This window comes from Nematolebias whitei, chromosome 22 (genome assembly GCF_014905685.2).
Source record: "Nematolebias whitei isolate Nwh7 chromosome 22, NemWhi1, whole genome shotgun sequence".
In the NCBI taxonomy this organism is placed as follows: Eukaryota; Metazoa; Chordata; class Actinopteri; order Cyprinodontiformes; family Rivulidae; genus Nematolebias; species Nematolebias whitei.
The window spans coordinates 26,019,075-26,025,770 of record NC_056519.1 but is presented as its reverse complement, the minus strand read 5'-3'; the positions used below and the strand labels follow the sequence as shown (position 1 = coordinate 26,025,770).

At 40.9% G+C, this 6,696-nt stretch overlaps 1 long non-coding RNA gene across 1 annotated transcript in view; it reads right to left on the bottom strand.

Annotated features, from left to right (window-relative positions):
• Nucleotides 1–5,381, bottom strand: part of LOC119428062 — a 17,786-nt gene extending 12,405 nt beyond the window's left edge. Inside the window, exons 1-2 of the long non-coding RNA XR_005187686.1 lie at nucleotides 5,317–5,381; nucleotides 5,004–5,206 (exon numbers count right to left, since the gene is read on the bottom strand). This is a non-coding gene — a long non-coding RNA (uncharacterized LOC119428062). The remainder of the gene's footprint in view (nucleotides 1–5,003; nucleotides 5,207–5,316) is intronic.
• Between the last annotated feature and the right edge of the window lie 1,315 nt (nucleotides 5,382–6,696).

Below are 6,696 nucleotides of genomic sequence, written 5' to 3'. Positions count from 1 at the left end.
GGATGGATGGATGGATGGATGGATGGATGGATGGATGGAATGAAAAGTGGATGGATGGATGGATGGATGGATGGATGGATGGATTGAATGAAAAGTGGACGGATGGATGGATGGATGGATGGAAGGATGGATGGAATAAGAAGTGTATGGATGGATGGATGGATGGATGGATGGATGGATGGATGGATGGATGGATGATGGAAAAAACAGTGACTACTGAGTGCTGAACAAATTTGTTGAAGCTAAAAATGATTTTTCAAAGTAAAAAAGCACAAAAAAGCTAAAAACTGTAAAAGTGTAACTACAATCTAAAAATCTGCTCAATTATAAATAAAAATCTTAAGTTTTGAAAACCACAGCTAAAACCAGAAAATCTGCAGCTAAAAAGCTAAAATAAACAACAACAAAAAAATAACTAAACACTAAACTTAGAGAAAAAAAACATAGTTAAACCCTAAATTTAGCAAATCATTAGCTAAAACTTAACAAGTGCACAATAGAAAATTAGCTAAACAAAAACCTAAAAGCTAAAATTTGATAAATGTCAAAATCCCTCATTCGTTTCAATGTAACCAAAAACCAACTTTACTGACTAAACTTAAAATGAAGGAAAATATTTTTCAATAATAGAAAAGACACAAATACCACTGGTCATTACACTCATACCAGAAATGAGCTGAATGTTCCAAAACTTTAAAGTATAAAATTGCTGAAAATAAAATGAAGTAGTTTGATGTCGAAAACACGAGAAAAGAAAAGTGTTCAGGATACAGAAAATATTTTCTTGACTTTTTTAATGTTTTATTGATCCACGTCAAATGGAAGTCCCGAGGCCGATAAGCCAAAACAACAAAACCTAATTTTCATGGTTAGGGTTAAACGAACAAGCACACGCTGCAGACCGACCTTATGGAAGCGTGGTTAGGGATAGAAAGGGAGGGGGTGAAGCTCTCTCACTTATTTTAAACAGCGATGGGACTGACTGGGGGATTCATCCCAGACAGATAAAGGTCACAGCGGCCAGTGTGAAGCACTCAAACACTTTGATTGATAAGAGTGGTGGAGAATTCTGATCTTTTTGCGGTGTCTTATCAGCACTTTCTTTAAATAAATAAAAAACATCTCTTCTGAACTTCACTCCTGTTTACAGCAGCTGACTCATGGTAAACTGGTGATATACCATTGATCTGTCAGTCCACTATGATGACAAACATTCGGAGTCCCAAACAGAGAATACATCTTTGTGGGCCCTACAGACTCAGTGCTTGACAAAAACCACTACAGTGTGTCCCTCTATAAACCAGAGCTGACTGGGACCAGTAGATGGCACCCTTTACACTGACTCATCCAAACCCATTCTATAATACAGTATAACTCCTGTGTTGATATTGCAACACCACGAACAGATTGCAATGTTGGCTGACCCAAATCTCAAATCAGAATGGGTAGATTAAACTGTTGAACTGTTACTGGGCACACTGGTTGCTCTGCTGTTGCCTCATGTCTTACTGTAAGGATCCACTCTGCTAGTAAAAATGTGCAGGTCCCATTCATTGCCACAAAAGGGATCAGAACAATGGTTCAGGCTGGTCCGTTCACACTGACAAACTGGTTTTCTTACCTGGGGAAATTAAAGAAACCACACCTACTCAAAGAGAATCATGTTTAGGGTTAATGTGGAGGCTCCGGGGATCAGGAGGTGTATTCTGGTGCAGATTGTCGTTCTCATTCTGGACATTGCAAATCCAAAAAGTTTAAAAACACAACAACAAACGGACTTCTGCTCCGTACTTGAGGATATGGCTAACACCACAACGTATGCGGAAGCAGTTAGATCGCAAAACAATGAGGGAAAAACGGGGAAACCGTGAAACAATCATGTGAACTCTGACTCAGCATTCTGATAACAAGATTCAAACTGTTTATGGAAAGCAGATTTAACACACCAGCAAACAGGCCTTTAGACAGGATAGTTGAATTTGGGTCAAGGCTTTGGTAGATTTATTCTAAATAGGGGAATTTAAGTAGCAGCTCTTTTTTTATCTAAATACCTTCATCCTAATGTCACAATCAGTTGGAGTCTACATTTGTGTAGTGGGTAATGTGCTTAGAAACCAAAGTACACTGGTTAATACAGTGTAATCATCAATTTATTTTGATTTTTAAGCATACTGAATATTTCCAAATTTCTCTGATGCTTTTATTTGAATAAATAAATAAACATGTAGAATTTTTAAACAGTATCAAAGCAAAGCGCTGCATACAGATAGATTGTTACAGAAGCGTTTAACATATCAATGACATGTGCCTAATGATATGTCGTATATCAGTGGTGGGTATACTGAAATTCTTAAAGTTTTCTAGTGGGTATACTCTGTGTGCCCCAGTATCAGGTAGACACCACTGGTCACAATCCCATTACAAGTTGGACAGCTTTTAATGAGACAAGGTTCACCAGCTTTCCAAAAGAAAAGAAGGTAAGTTCTAGAAAACATGGTAAGGTCATGGTTACTGCCTTAGTTTATAGCCGAGGAAAATGTAGTATCCACAAAAACTACAAACATGGATGTTTTTTTTTCTTTTTGCTGTCAAATAAAACAGTTAATTAAAGTTAATTAAGTGTGCCAATGCATAATCATCGAAGCCCCTACTCTGTTCAAATGCTTCTCCTCTTTCTCTTTGAATTATTTGTTCTTCTTCCGGCTGCACCTTCTTCAGGGGTCTCCACAGCGAACTAACAATCACAAAGATTTGGTCAATGGTTTCACACCGGATGTCCTTCCTGACGCAACCACAGGCCACCGAGCTACCACAGCCCTCTGTGTGGAGCAGAGAGCTGCCGTCTAGGGCGCCCGGGGGGGAACGGTGGTCGGTTCGGGGAGTTGAGTCAGCGACCTTGCGATCACAGACCTTCTCTAGCCTCTGCGCCCCCCCCCCCCCCCCCCCCCCCGTCTTTCTCATAGCAGCAAAACGTGGAATATTCAAGAATAGTAGTTGAACTTGAGCTTAGGACAAAAATTCTCAAAACAAATGTGAGAATAAAATCACGGGGATCAATGGGATTTTGGCAAAACTTGAGAAACGCCCGCTCTGAAATCCAAATAATTTTTAAGTGATTTTTTCCAGAATTTTCCACGCAGCATTTAACATTTAGCTGATGATATCACATACTATCGTTTGAACTGGATAACAATTTCCCAACTCTCTAAACAAACTCTTCTTATTCCCAGAACAGTTTGAGACATACAGGATACAAATTATACATCAAAACATGCTTTTTCCAACCAGTGCATCTCCACTTACTGTTTTCTATCATAAAGTGCACCATAACGTGCACACCCAAGCTTCCACTGGTTTCTGTTTCATTTTAGCCCAAACATTGTCTTCAAAACTAGAAGTAAAGGGTCTTTCTGATCGTGACCACCAAAGCCCTCTGCTGTTCACAGTTCAAGACTTTTTAAGCTCTGGCTTATAGTTTTCACAGCCACTGCTTGTTTGAGACTTATTTTTTGTTTGTTTGTTTCTGTCTGCCTCTCGTTACACTGACAATCAGGAGTGACCATAATGAGCCACGGGCAGCATCTTTAACATTTCTTTTGGTTCGCTTTTACACTTCTCATCCATCCATCCATTATATTTTCCTGCTTCTTCCTTTCTGGGTCACTGGTGTCCATGTCCAGCCATCACTGTGCGAGAGGCGGGGGACACCCTGGACAGGTCTCCAGTCCAGTGCTGTAGTCTAGTGATACGCGAGTATACGGCGTATAACCACTAAAGATGCCCAATGATACGTGACATATGTTGCAAACTCCACCCAGAAAGGCCCTCGGACCAGGATTTGAGCCGACGACCTTCTTGCTGAGAGGCAGCAGCTCTACCAACTGCACCACCTCATGCAGTTCATACATAAAAAAAATGCATATCCTGCCCTGGAGAATAGATTATTACAAACTGATGTTGACGGTTTGGGCCCCAGCTGGAACTGCTTCAGAAACGTTCTACCTTGAGTCAAATGTTGGAGAATTAAAATAAAAATCAATGAAAACAGAATCAGTGTGCAGACTTTGCCCTTGTAGTGCTTTTTATCTCCTGTTTGCATGAGACTCAACAAACACTGGCCCTCGGGTGGCTCGTGACACACTCAGGGAGCTGAGAGAAAGTCGGCTGTGCAACGAACTGATCTACTAAAAAGAGGAGCCAGCACGCACGTGCACGCTCGCACGCACACACGTCTCAGTCTCAGAACAAAACCTGAGCTGGCAGATTTACATTCAGCTCAGGGCAGAAGAGCTGCAGCTTGAATGAAAAGACGCTCCTCTATAAATCTGATTATGACCTTTTATGATCAAGGTCAAGGAGTCACTCTTCAAGGTCAAGGATCTCTTCTCTCCAGAGTTTTTAACAACGATCATCTGAGAACAAAGTTTACCATCTAACTAACAGAGCTGAGAAAAGTTTTGCAACATTTTAATCCAAGTTTTTGCACAACGACTCGCACTTTGCATGTTTTAATATTTGTATGACTGAATTATTCATGTTTTGTGTTTCCTATCATCAGGACAGTCATCCTAAACTGGGTCGGCTCCAAAACTTAATCTGTTGTAGAGATAAATCTGAAGATTATTTCCTGAAAGTGTCCAGTGGTTCCTGAGATATTTTACTAACAGATCACTCCAGAGTTGTGAATGCCTCTCAGCTACATCAGCGGACATCTTGAACTGCTTATTAAAACATTTAGTGGGTGTTTCATAAAACAGAATCTATCAAATCCACCCAGAGGTTCATGATATATTTTGCTGACAGTGACTTTATCAAGGTTAAAGCTGCCAAAGGTCGCCGTCTCGTGCGGCAACCGGAAATCTGCTGCCTTCACGTGAAGCCGACAGGTGCGTTCAAAGACTCAAACTCTGCCAGGAGCTTGTCTTTGGTCTGAAACAGCGGCTTTAAGGTGAGGAGCAGAGGGAGCAGCAGTGAGTGAGGAGCAGAAGGAGGTCCGGTCCTACCTGCGGGTGTCGGCTCGCTCCCGGGCCGGCAGAGCCGACAGCTGGAGGGGGAGCAGGCTGATGCAACAGGCGAACATCTGGATCAGGGACCGCATCTCTGTTCCCTGAGGAGGAGAGGCGACCTCACACTTCAGCTCCCAACAATGAAGGAGGGAAATAAATAAATAAAATAAATAGTTTGATGCTGGGTTCAGATGTCCAAGCTTAATGTGAAGGTGAGAGAAAGAAAACTGGTGTTAACTTTTTCCAGAGAAATAAAAACTATTTACCTGCCAATTATTACTTTATTATATTAATTAAAAGCTTGACTCACCTTTAGGCTCAGAGTTTGGTAAAAAGTCCGTCTCCCCTTTTTTCCAATTAGTTCAGTCCTGAGATGCGGTTCAAATAAGCAGCTGGAGCAGAACGAGCGTTTAAATACTGAGTGGGCGGAGCCAGAGATACCTACTTGGGTTCATTCCAAGAGAATATACTGGGAACGGACCAAACGCGCATGACAGAATGTGTATCGCCCGCCACCCTTTGTGCCACAGCTTCAGACTAAGAAAAATAAAACAAAATGAAACGGAGTTGTGGCCGTTACTAAACTTTACATCTCATGCAATACATGTCAGAGTGTGTGCTGTGAATAACCCTCAACTACTACCACCTCACATTTTAGCTCAAGATCTGCAAAACTCAAGGGTCAAGGTTCTCCAATGTCATTTGCATCACATGTGGTACATGAGGTGGAACCAAATTGTGTACTCAAGGTCCCAGTTACAACCAAAAATAGCAAAAATATAAAGTATAAAAAAGAAAGAAGGATCTAAGCTGCAATATGCAGGTATACAGAGTATACCCACTAGAAAAGCATGGGAATTTCAGTATACCCACTTAAAATTGCCCAGTTATTCGAGCCCATCATTGTCAACACATTTAGAACATTTTATAGACACATTGAGTTGATTTAACCTGTTTTTGTATAATTAATATTTCTGTACTTACTAATTAATACTTGAACATGTTTTACTTTGATACTGTTTTATAAATTGTATAACATGTTGCCAACTGTTGTACAAAGTCTGTTGTTCATTTATTGCAATAAAAGCATCAGATACATTTTGAAATGTTCAATATGCTTAAAAATCAAAATAAATTGATGATTACATCGTACTAACTGGTGTACTTTGGTTTCCAAGCACAGTATACCCACTACAAAAATGTAGACTACACCACTGGATCTAAGCTATACACTAAACAGTAATAATGTAATATAATAAGGTGTATTAAAAAGCAGCCTGAACATGAGTCTGTTGTGAGCAGATGGTATGAATACAGCATCTTAAGATAAGAAATCATGAATAATCAACAGATAAAGCGACATTAGAGTGATTATTCTGGTTAGGGATTCATGAGTCTAACAGCCTCAGGGTAGAAGCTGTTCCTCAGTCTAGTGGTTCTACACTTAATGCTCCTCAACCTCCTGCCTGAGGGGAGCAGGGCAAAAAGTGTGTGTGCTGGGTGAGTGGGGTCCTTCATGATGCAGGTGGCCCTCTTCCTGCATCTGGAGGTGTAAATGTCTGTAATGGTGGGGAGACTGACTCCAACATCTTCTGTGCAGCCTTCACCACTCTCTGCAAAGCTTTTCTTTCTGCAGCTGTGCAGCCTCCATGCCACACGTTGATGCTGGAGCACAGGATGCTCTCCACTG